General features: G+C 42.4%; 1 pseudogene; it reads left to right on the top strand.

Annotated features, from left to right (window-relative positions):
- Positions 1-4,224: 4,224 nt before the first annotated feature.
- LOC148017689 (uncharacterized) lies at positions 4,225-12,537 on the top strand (annotated as a pseudogene).
- The last annotated feature ends 222 nt before the right edge of the window (positions 12,538-12,759 follow it).

The following is a 12,759-nucleotide window of genomic DNA, read 5'->3' as shown; positions in this document are numbered from 1 at the left end:
AGAGAGAGAGAGAGAGAGAGAGAGAGAGAGAGAGAGAGAGAGAGAGACATTCATTGAGAATGGCTCTTGCTTGGATTTGCACTTCTATAGCCAAGAGTTGTTGGTGTAGGCCTCCTCCTTGCTTCTCCTTTGCTCACTTGACTGGAGAATCTTGAGTTTGTGCATGAGAGAATGAGGAATGAGATTTGGGCATGTAAATTTTGGTGTATTTACCCTCCTTTCACACTCAAAAATGCTTGCTATTCTTGCCCTTGCATGCTGTTGGGCCCCTTGAGTGCTTTTCCAAATGCTATTGGACCTCCTATTGGGCCAGCCAATAGCATCACTCCTTTTATTGGTGTGAGTAATGAGAATGCTTGTGAGAGGCTTGTTTCCTATTGGCCCTTGAGGGAGGCTAGCCAATAGCATTGCAATAAGCACTAGCTCTTGGATACGAAGCCATGTGATGCTTCATTGTCATTGGCTCTCCTTGCATGCTAACCAATAGCATTAGAGCCTTCACATGCTAGAGTGATGTGACCACAAGAGGCAAGTAGGTGAGTATGGTAGGTGTGAGGTTTCACCGACCTACACTCGGGTCCTCGGCATGGTTCGACTAATCCTTCACGATGTTGCTTTCTAGCAGATTGGTTAGACGTTATAGTGAACCATGGAAATTATGCAACTAGGATGGTCTCCTATTAGCCAGCTACCCTTAGTAACCCATAGACGCTTTTTTCCTCATTTGATTATGTGAGGCACAACCACCTTGTGAGCCCTTGAGGATAGCACTAGAACCTCAGTTCATCAATGTATGCTTTTTTCCCTGTCAAGCAAGGCACAGCTTCCCATTGAATTCCCTAAGGTCGGGAAGAATTAATTCCTATAACGTCCTAGATTGCTATGCAACAAGTGGGAAAAAGCACCCATACCATCTCGGGTCCACCCATTCGACGATCGGCTCGAGGCCGATCCCCGCTTTCCACCCCACACACACCCAAGGTTCGGTGTGTCTCCTAATTACTATAACACATTATTGCAACAATTAAAATAATGATTCCTTAATATAAGGTTCATAGGTTCATTCAACCAGTTTCATTTGCAATCTTTTTGCAATCTTTCATCATACAATTAACAATTAATCACACTTAATTCCATACAACTTGTCTTTAATCCACCTACACCAACAAGGTTTAGTACATATAAAACTATCTTTTGGAGCTAAGAAATTAAGCTAACTTTGAGGTTCGACTCAATCAAAACCATCTGAGTCGACTTTAGCCTATCAAACCATGTTTCCTATATTATAAACCATCGTAACTTAACTACAATTAGATTATTGTTGTTCCTAAGGTATCTAAGTTGGAGCTAACATGGACTTCCATGAGAGTACCTCATGATTGCAAGTGCCAGATTAGCCAATACTAGCATAGTCATAAATGACCTAAACACAAGCATTAATTTGGACAAATAAATTGACTTCCATGAGAGGTCTTGGGTGTTAAATGAGCTCACTATTGTATTTGATATCCATGAGTATAAACTAGCCTTTGGTAGGAGCCTAATTCATGCAATGATTTAAGCATGCGTACTTAATAACTCTTGAATGAATATATCGGTCCATACCTAGCCAAGTCATACTGGTGATTATTTCAATTACCATGTTTAGATTTTAAGTGGTAATTTCATGCTACGTCAAGCTGAGGGTCAAAACACAAGAAATCCTCATTATATTAGAGAGTTCAATTGCAGTTGGGAGCGTATTCAAAACAACTTTGTTATTAACCATGCGACCATGCATATGCAGAGAACTGAACTGTAATTCATACCTCCCTTTTTGTGATGTATCAACAATCATGCAATCTAATTTGCGTGACCCGTATACTTGCCCCATCTCGTCAGACCGTGCGTGTTCCGATGAACCATGTTGGAGGTGGCCACACGTAGAAACTAAAGGCGTATCCGGAGGTGACCCCAAGTAGTATACCAATTATCTCGAATGGAGTATAGGATGAATATGGATCAACTATTGAGGGCGTATAGCTTCTTTGCACTCCGGTTCTTTCCTCCCTCTCTCCCTTGCCTTTAGCCAACTTTCAGCTCATGAGAGCTCTGCCTCTTGCTCGGTCTCAGTCTACAGCCTCACCAGCTGAGCTTCAGCCTCCACCCGCCAAGCCCTCATGCCACTGGCCGATGAGTCTTTGTTTCTAGCAGGCCAACCTCGTTGCACTCTCCTTGGCTACTAGGAAACTCAGCCGGTCTACTCCCCTCCCTCTCCCACTTGCGCCTCCTCCTAATCGTCACCCTGATCCGGTCTCAATCACTTTCAACCTCGCTCGCTAGCTCCTATCACTCCTCCTCTTGTCAGCCCACACACGGCCCCCTCAGCTCACGCCTAGCCTCCCCTTCATCCTCTGGTCATCAATTCAACTCTTCTCTTGTTCCCTTGGCCTCAGCCAGCAAGATTCAATAAGCACCTCACCAGTAGCCAGCCAGGCTTCCTCCTCAAATCATGCTCCACCGACCCTCACCAGCCAGCCAACTAGGTTTTGGCTCTCATCAGGTTGCGCAGTAGAATTAGAGCCCGAGTGTGCATATAGCAAAGTAGGGTAACTGGTCACAATCGACACCTCTGGCCAGTATATACTCACGCCCCTACACTTAAGCCCTTTCCTGTCTCCGCTTCTTGCCATCGACTTCAACCAGCAACCAACCGACTCTCCTCTTGGCGCCACCCTTCCGCTCACGCGAGCCTCCTCCCAATCAGCCCAATCAGCCTCAGCTCCACCTTACATCGTCCTCTCTTCAGTTCCACCCTCTGGCAAATAACCGAAGAGGCTGCAACCTGCGCCTCCTACCATCCCATGAGAGCGCGTCCCCTCCTTCGCTTCTCTTTCTCTTTGCCACCCTCGTCTGCCCTCCCAACTCGTGTCCAGGCCTCCTCCTCTGGTCAGCTTGCTCTCGACAGACCCAAGTGGACTGAGCTGCTGGTCCCAGCAGTTCGCCAGGCCTCTCCTTCCTCCTCACACACACCTAGATGAAGCCTAATATAGGTTGAGAACTCAAGGTGGGTGCGTGTGCATGGCTGGGGCAGTCGAGTGCCAACATGAGTGTCGCCCTGCATGGCGGCGCCTCTAGAGCTGGCTGCGCATTCGAGCATGGCGGTGTCTCAGTTTGGGTTTGGGTAGGCAGGTGGTTATCCTCTCCACGGGAGCTCGCCACCTGGATAACCACGGGAGCTCGCCACCTTCTCCCGACTTTAGGTTTAGTGGCCATCAAACCACCAATCGTCATGCAATTTATGGCTACGTGACTACGCCTCCTTAACTTGCTGGAGATTGCTTATTCTAATTTTATTTAATTTAGCCTTAGCCTGCCTACATTGAACCCCATTCACACGCGATTTGACAATCCTCTTAGTTGAGCCAATGATTCAGAAATTTTCGACAAAATTTTTAAAATAAATTATTATAAAGTCTTAATTTTGAGAACTTTGGGATCGTTACCAACGAGCAGTTTGCCAGGTCTCTCCTTCCTCCTCACACACACCTAGATGAAGCCTTATATAGGCTAAGGACTCTAGGTGGGTGCGTGTGCATGGCTGAGGCAATTGAATGCCAACCTGAGTATCGCCATGCATGGCGGTGCCTCCAGAGCTGGCTACGCGTTCGAGCATGGCGGCATCTCAGTTTGGATTTGGGTAGGCAAGTGGTTATCCTCTCCATGGGAGCTCGCCACCTTCTCTCAACCTCAGCTTTAGTGACCATCGAACCACCAATCGTCATGCAATTTACGGCTACGTGACTATGCCTTAACTTTTGGAGATTGGCTTGTTCTAATTTTATTTAATTTAACCTTGGCCTAAATTGAGCCCCATTCACATGCGACTTGACAATCCTCCTAGTCGAGCCGACAATCCAGAAATATTTGACAAAATTTTAAAAAGAAATTGTTATACTTTAGTACTCCTACTAAAAGATCCTACTAAGTCGAGCCCTGATGTGTCCAACTAAGCCTAGCAAGACTGGCAGTTGTAACAAATTGAGTCTTGGCATGCTCTACGCATGGTCTTGGAAAGTTGTACGCAGGTTATATAAGAGAAACACAGCCACTGTCGTAGGGCAGGTGGAATAGAGAACAAGTGTATTCCACATTGGTGGAGTTGATGGGCACACAGCAATACCACTTCTTAGCAGACACAGGTCTGATTTTTCAGCCATCTTTGAGCTTAGCGTAGCCTTCACAATGAGTCACCCCATGTCCCCTAGACATCAACCAAGTTCTCCTCAATACGAGGATGCTGCCATGCATCCCGAATTTTCTTCACAACCCTTCGCTACAGAACAGATGTTCCATGCACTTTCCACACTCTTAGCACATGTCAATCACACAAATCAGTCGCTCATCAGTTATCTCTCCACACAAGTGGCCAAGACTCATCAACCGGACCCCAAGATACGCCCAAAACCATTCTTAGGGTTGCCCACTGAAGATGTGCTCACCTGGCTAGACCATTTTGATAGCATAGCCAGTTATCATCAATGGCTGATCATTGTCGTGCCCTAGAGTCCCGCACACTGTTCGAAGGTGTTGTTGCCACCTGGTTTATATAGCAATCAGAGAGTGTCAAGGCAGATTGGTGAAGTCGCTATTAATCCAAAACTTCGCTCATAAAGATGTCACTCAAACTGCTCTTCAACAACTGAACGCTTTGTGTCAACAACAGCATGAACCAATCGCCCAATTTGGTGTCAAGATTAAGCAGCTTCTTTTGAGGGTAGACCCTACCATGTGAGAAGAAATGAAGTTGTTTTACCTCTGGCCACGTCTACGCCATGACATCTCCCGTCGTGTACGGGACCAAGGCCCTACCAACTTTCATGCGGCGATTCAAATTGCTCAGCGTACTATTGAAGGTGCAACGATGAATGACCAGGTATAGCCTCTGCCAACTTTGTCCTCCAACAATATCCCAATTACACCCACTTTATCCACACCCATGGACATAGATGTGCAAAATGTCCAATTTCCTAATTGCAAGTCTCTCCTAGATAGAGACGCATAGGGCCGTCCTAAATGTTTTTATTGTAACATATATGGTCATGTCTAAAGGCATTGTCGTCGCCTACAATCTCATCAACTGATGAAATCAAGACTAACACAAGCAATTGACGCGATTCAATTAATCGTGTGGATCTTCAAACTATGCCGCAGATGGGTTGTCTCGTGCTGAGCTACAAGCCACTCAGTTTTCACCCAACCCTGTCGAACTACCAGTTAGCCTACCTTAGATGGCAGCTCTTCTTCAACAACAAGACCCAGATATCAAAAACATCACTCATTGTGTTCAGTCCAGGAATTTTACACCATCTCACAAACAATTTATAGTTATAGATCATGTCTTGTACTATTCTTGCCCTGGGCAAGAGCCTCGTGTCTATGTACCTGCTGCCTTACGCCCTCAGTATTTGGCCTATTATCACAGTCATCCAATGTCGGGACATTTGGGGTTCCATAAGGTTCTAGCCAAGCTTCCAGCTTCGGCAACACTATTATTGGCCCAAAATGCGTCAACCCATCTCACATTTCATACAACACTGTCCAATTTGTCAAGCCATCAAAACACCTTCTGACAAACCAGGTCACTTATCCCCTATCCTGGCACAGGAACCCTTTGAATTAGTTGGCTGGGATTTCATGGGACCTTTCCCCATTTCTTCACAAGGTAATCACTATATATTGGTGATCACCGAAACTTGACACATGGCGTGAAGCTATAGCTCTTCCCGATGTCTGTGCTCAAACAGTTGCGTCTGCTCTCCTACACAAGCTCATTTTCAGCCATCGGTGTCCTCTCCAACTTTTATCAGATCAAGGTCCACAATTTAGAGCCGAAGTTTTACAAGTCCTCACACAAGCACTGGGCATTCAGCAGCTTTTCACGTCACCATATCATCTACAAACCAATGGACTCATTGAGAGGATGAACCGCACTCTTAAACAAATGATTGCAACTTTTGTAGAACCCCTACATTAGGATTGGGACCAGGTTCTTCCATATGTCGTTCATGCATACAACACATCCGTCCAATCATCAACATGAGTCAGCCCTTTCAGAGGATTGTATGGGCGCGATCCTCGCCTACTACCACCTGATCTGCAGTATGTCAAAATCTAGCCGGTGAAAGTAGATGCAGTGGACTGGTTACATCACCTATAGAGAGTGCAACCCTTACTCCGCAGTGCATTGCTTCAGAATCTTCAGCGGGCACAACAACGACAGAAAAAGGCTTACGATGATGGCCGCATGGTAGTCACATACAAAGAGGGAGAACATGTCCTTCTATACTACCCACTCCGTCGCAAAGGGCTCAGCGAATCTCTAATACATCATTGGCTGGGACCGTACAAACTCCTCCAAAAGCTCCGCTCCAACACTTATCACCTACAACGAATCTCTAACAAGTCCATCACCACTGCCCACGTAATCCGCGTGAAGCCTTTCCATTCAGAACAGATCCCTTTTAGACCTTAGGGGGGAGGTGTAGTACTCCTACTAACAGATCCTACTAAGTCAAGCCCTGACGTGTCCACCAACTATGCCCATCAAGACTGGCAATTGTAACAGATTGAGTCTCGGCATGTTGAACGCATGGTCTTGGAAAGGAAAGTTGTACACAGGTTATATAAGAGAAACACAATCACAGTCGTAGGGCAGGTGGAACAGAGAACAAGTGTATTCCACAATACAATCTTAATTTTGAGAACTTTAGGATCATTACTAGTTTAGGTGAGTCAATCTCTTGCCATACATGGATTTAGAAAGAGGCACTTGAATCCTCATTATTAGGCTTGAGGTGTGCATGAGGTAGCACACCACCTCATTATTAGGCTTAAAAAAGAAGGTGCTTAATTAAATAAATATTTTCCTTTAAAAAAAAATAAATTATGACTAAGCAGCCTCCTTGCTTAAGCTACCCCCTAGCTTGAGCTACTTAGAAAATCAAGTAACTAGGCCTCTATCTTGAACTACTTACCTCCTCAAGCTAGCAGCCCCCTAGCTTGCCATTCTTAAGCTCTTTTGATAAGAATTTCCTTGTTAGAGCTACTCTCTAGAATATATTTCAAAGCTTACCTAAAGGTTTTTCAAACTTAATTTACTTTTTTCTTGGTGGACTATCTCCCATGTAATCCTTGTTGGAGATAACCCTTAGCACATTTAATAATTTGACCTTAGTTCCCTTCTTATTTTCTCATACTAAGTGGCCAACTTAAAATGGAAAAATCATTTAGGAGTGTCAAATATTAATTTTCATGACATTCCCTCTCCCTCGAAATCATAGTCATCCTTGACTTCCTCGACTATGAGGTAGAGAGGTAAAATCTTTCTCATTAGTCCATTTTTCATAGTGGGTAGACGATCCCTTTTTACCCATCTTGACATCATTCTAAAATGGATGACTAGTCCATTTGGTGCTTGGGAGAATGAGCTACCACAAGCATGTCTTTAATATAGTCATTTTTCATTTAACTTGTAAGCATCATTACAAAATGGATGACGAGTCCATTTGGTGCTTGGGAGACTTACCTACCGCAAGCATGCCACCAGTTTTAGTCCTTTGTTCTTTAAGTAAGACATCATTCCAAAATGGATGACTAATCTATTTGGTACTTAGGAAAGCCAGTTGCTGTAAGCGTGTCTTCACTTTAGTCTAAAGTAGAGTGACTAAGTCTACTTGGTTCCTGCAAGCATGATTCCTAAGTATGCATACTTAAACATTTTCATGAAAAAAAACATCTTAAAATATCATAGCACTGTGCAAAAGAATGCGTTTACTCAATTGAGTCGTTGTAAGCTTTGTCAAGGTGTTGAGAATCCTTTGCTTGGATGCCTTGCATCCACCTAGCATCCTGAAAGGGATAATTCTTAAACTTCATTAGCTAATAACATATAGTCTTACCATTTCTCAATACCTTGTTCTTGTGTGATGCAGGATGGACTTGGGTTAGAATACCTCCTCTAGACCTTCGAACTCTTGTGGTTCTTCTATGACTAATTCCTTTAGTGGCTCTCTTTTATATGGCTTAATGAGGCTCACACGAAAGGCATTGTGAATGAGCCAATGATTGGGTAACTTAAGCCTATATGCCATTTCATTTATGGGCTTTAATATTTGGAATGGGCCATAGTATCTTTTTGCTACCTTAGCATAATACTTTTGATGCCAGTAGGATTCTTGCTTGAAGTATGCCTCTAAGGCAAGCTTTAGGAAACTTTAACAATACCCAATCATTTTCTTTGAAGATCAAGGCTCTTCTGTGCTTATTAGGAGTAGCCTTCTGATTTTGCTAGGAGATGAGTATTGCCTCCTTAATATTTTCAAAAGATTCTTTGAGGTTTATGATATACTCATCCGTAGCAAAAATCTTCCCATGTGTTTTAAGAAGTATGGTAGATTTAGATCTACCCTCTATTATCTCAAAGGGAGCATTCCCAATAGAAGTATGTACAATGTTATTGTATGCATACTCTACTAGAGGTAAATACTTCTCCCATTGGGATCATTAATCTACCTTTGTTACATAGGCTTTTAGTAGATCAAGGATTTTGGAGTTTGCTATCTCACTCTGGCCATCGGTTTGTGGGTGATAGGCCTAGGAGAAATTGAGTTTTGTAATGAAGTTCTCAAAGAGACCCTTCCAAAAATTGCTGGTCATTCTAGGATCTCTATCCAACACTATTGATGTTGGCAAGCCATGATACTTAAAGACTTGTGATATGAAGAGGATGGCCATGTAATGATATTTTATAGTCTTTTTGACAGGTATAAAATGTGCTTGCTTTCTAAACCCATCAACTATAGTCCATATGTCCATATTTCCTTGGAGAGATCCAAAGATAAAATCCACGGATATACTCTCCCATGGTGCATCAAGAATGGGCAATGATTGAATAAAACTAGGTCACTTCCCTTTGCCATACTTTGTCTTCTTGGAATACTATGCATTGGGAGACATAGCTTTGTATGTCTCTTTTCATAGAAGGCCAAAAAAAATACATATCTAGTGCTCGTAGAGTCGTTTGGATACTCCTATGCCCCGCATAAGGGGGAGCATGTGATTCATACACTTCTCACAAAGTGATTTGGTCACACATAGCCTATTGCCATTTAGAAGATAGCCATCTTGAAGAGTAAATGGCTCTTGTTTCTTCCCTAGTGCAATTGTATCCATAAAATCAAGGTCACTAGCATACTCATCTATCATAAGAGATAGACCATTGTGAGTAGCTATAGACACTGCATTTACTTTTGGCCTACGTGAGAGTGCATCGGCCACTTGATTGTGTTTGTCAGGAATGTGAGCAATATGAAAACTAAACTGTGAAAGAAAATTTGCCCACCTCATTTGCTTGTTGGAGAGCTTGGTTTGGGTCATGAAATACTTGAGCCTTTGGTGATCCATTTACAAGATGAAAGTAGTCCCCAAGAGGCAATGCTTCCATACGGCTAGAGCACGTAGGACAACTAAGAGCTCTTTTTCATATATTCATAATTCTCTCTCAATGGTATTCAACCTCCTACTTTCATCTGCTATGGCATGCCCTTCTTGGAGTAAAATTGCTCCAAGGTAATCACCACAAGCATCACATTGGACCTCAAATGGCTTTGAGAGGTTCAACAATATGAGCACTAGTTGAAAGATTAGCTTTTGCTATAAGGTAGCAAAAGCTTGTTGCTCTTTGTTGGGAGTCCACACATATTTGACATTCTTCTTAGTTAGGTCATGAAGTGGCCCCGCAATAACTGAGAACTTCTCAATGAAGCATCTATAGTATGCACACATACCAATAAGGCTTCTTTATTCATGTAAGTTCTTTGGCTCATGCCATCCTTTTATTACCTCTAACTTGGTTGGATCCATACAGATTCCACCCTTAGAGATAATATGGCCTGGATATTGAATTTCTTGGAAGAAAAATTTACTTTTATTTTGATTAATATAAAGCATATTATCTCTCAAGGCTTGAAACATTACCTTTAAGTTCTCCTTATGCTCTAGTAGAGATTTGTATTAGATAATGATATCATCAAGAACACTCCCATGAAATGGTGATGAGGCCAAAATATTTTCTGCATTATGTAATTGAAAGTGGCTGGTGCATTGGTTAGTGCAAAAGGCATAACAAGATATTTATATAGATCAAAGGTGGTCCTAAAAGTAGTCTTGTGAATATCTTTTTTGACTATCCTTATTTGATGATAGCCACTCTTAAGATCTATTCTACTAAAGTAGATAGATCCTTGTAACTTATTGAATAGATCTTCTATCCTGGGCATAGGAAATCTATTCTTGACCGTTAGTCTATTAAGTGCTCTATACTCAACACACATGCGATATGTGCCATCCTTCTTTTTCACTAATAGAAATGGAGAGCAAAATGGAGATGAACTAAGCCTCACCATGCCCTTCTTTACCAACTAGTTTACTTGCCTCATGATCTCCTCTTGTTGAGTTTGAGAAACTCTATAGGGAGGCTTGTTAATAAGAGGTGAACTTCCTGGGGTAAGTTCAATTAGATGATCATCATCACCTCTTTTGGGAGGTATCTCCCTCGGGATGTCATCTATGAATATATCTTGATATTCATTTAGGAATAGAGATAGCTCTAGTTCCTTATTCATTTTAGACAAATCCTTAGAGTCACATTTATCATCCTTGAAAAAAATCATGTAAGTGGAAATGGAACTCTTGATTGATCTATCAAAATCCAAAGTATCTACAAGAGGGATAGAGTATCCCATAGCACTAGTGCCTATCACCATTTGCTTTCCTCTATGCATGATAGTGACCTCCCTTTTGAGAAATTTCATAACAGCTGCCCTACATGTAAACCATGGGGCTCCCAAGATCACTTCCTTATGCTTGAGAGGTGATATGAAGAAGTCTTCTTTGTTCACATAGATTTAGATATAAAGCCTTAGCTTTCCAATCAGTGGAGTGATTGGAACATCTTGCCCTTTGAAGGCTCCATCTGCTTTGATGACTTCACCCATTTCAAAAGACTGCACTCCTAGCTTGGCAGCCATCTCATAAGAGATGAAGTTGTGAGTGGAGACAAGATCAAAAAGTATAAATGCATCATGATCCCTCACCTTACCCCAGACATAGGAGAGTGGTGATCCTTTGCAATGACTATCCTCTTGTGGAAGCTCCATTAAGGAAGCCCTAGGTGGTGCATTGTGTGCATTCCTTTGGGGGTATGCCCTATAGACATGACCTTGTTCCCCACACTTAAAGCATTTGTTGTCATTTCTATAGCATTCAAGCTCTTTGTTGGACAATTGATTCCTTCCTTTGAAAACTCCTTCTCCTTAGACTTTTTATTGGAGTTTCCCTCGGGGTTACTCTTGCCTTTGCTGTTGTCCTCCTTAACTTCCATGGACTTATTGTTCTTTTTAGTCCCATGATTTTGGAAGTTAATCTTAGAGGCAACAATGGAATGGTGTATGATTTCTGAGATAGGGCGAGGCCATTGTGATTTGATGTACTCGCTCATTTCATCCGGTAGCCCCACACAATATTGTTGCCTTTGCTCCACAAAGTCTATTCTTTTATAGACAATAGTTTTGAGATGTAAGTCCCAAAGCTTCTCTATATACTTATTGATAGACTCATAGGGCATCATTTTAAGGCCTCTCCATTCTGTGAGAACCTTATATTAGCTTCACTTGAAAGGAATTGCTTGAGAATAGCGGTCCTTAGCGCCCTCCAAGACTTTGGAGCCATTACATTTGCTCACATACTTGCCCACCATTGCCTAGCCAACTTTTGAAAATTCATGGCAACATTGCAAAGTTTAGAGGATTCAGTGCAACCTTCATCTCTAAAAGAGACATCAAATTGTTGTATGAAGGCTAACACCTTGTTGCACCAAAAGTCCCATCATACGTGATGAAGGTAATGTTCTTGGTACCCTCCTTGAACTTCCTGAGCTTATGGGACCTTTTCCAAGCAAGATGAGTCTGTCTATGCCCCCTCCTTTTTGGCTTCTCCCATTGGGATCATTAATCTACCTTTGTTACATAGGCTTTTAGTAGATCAAGGATTTTGGAGTTTGCTATCTCACTCTGGCTATCGATTTGTGGGTGATAGGCCTAGGAGAAATTGAGTTTTGTAATGAAGTTCTCAAAGAGACCCTTCCAAAAATTGCTAGTCATTCTAGGATCTCTATCCAACACTATTGATGTTGGCAAGCCATGATACTTAAAGACTTGTGATATGAAGAGGATGGCCATGTAATGATCTTTTATGCTATTGAAGCCATGATACTTAAAGAGACCTGCTTTATCCACACCCATGGACATAGATGTGCAAAATGTCCAATTTCCTAATCACAGGTCTCTCCCAGATAGAGAGGCACAGGGCTGTCCTAAATGTTTTTATTGTAACATATATGGTCATGTCTAAAGGCATTGTCGTCGCCTACAATCTCATCAACTGATGAAATCAAGACTAACACAAGCAATTGACGCGATTCAATTAATCGCGTATTAATTATTTATGTGAAACGTCAAGCGGCAGCCAAACAAGCGCCGTATCATTATGTACAAATATACAGTATGATAATAAAAAAGTTAGTTCGTGCCTCTGTGTGTATTCTCATCAGAGAGAGCTTGCATATGATTTACTACATGGTATCAATAACCAAGTTGTGAAATCCATACAAGCATCGCGTGGTCGAACTGCGCCCATGCTTGATCACCATGGCACAAGCGT

The sequence above is a fragment of the Lygodium microphyllum genome, chromosome 21 (assembly GCF_053477565.2).
Source record: "Lygodium microphyllum isolate KBCC chromosome 21, Lygodium_microphyllum_v1.1.10, whole genome shotgun sequence".
Taxonomy (NCBI): domain Eukaryota; kingdom Viridiplantae; phylum Streptophyta; class Polypodiopsida; order Schizaeales; family Lygodiaceae; genus Lygodium; species Lygodium microphyllum.
The sequence above is the reverse complement of the archived record's forward strand: the minus strand, read 5'-3'. Positions and strand labels throughout refer to the sequence as shown.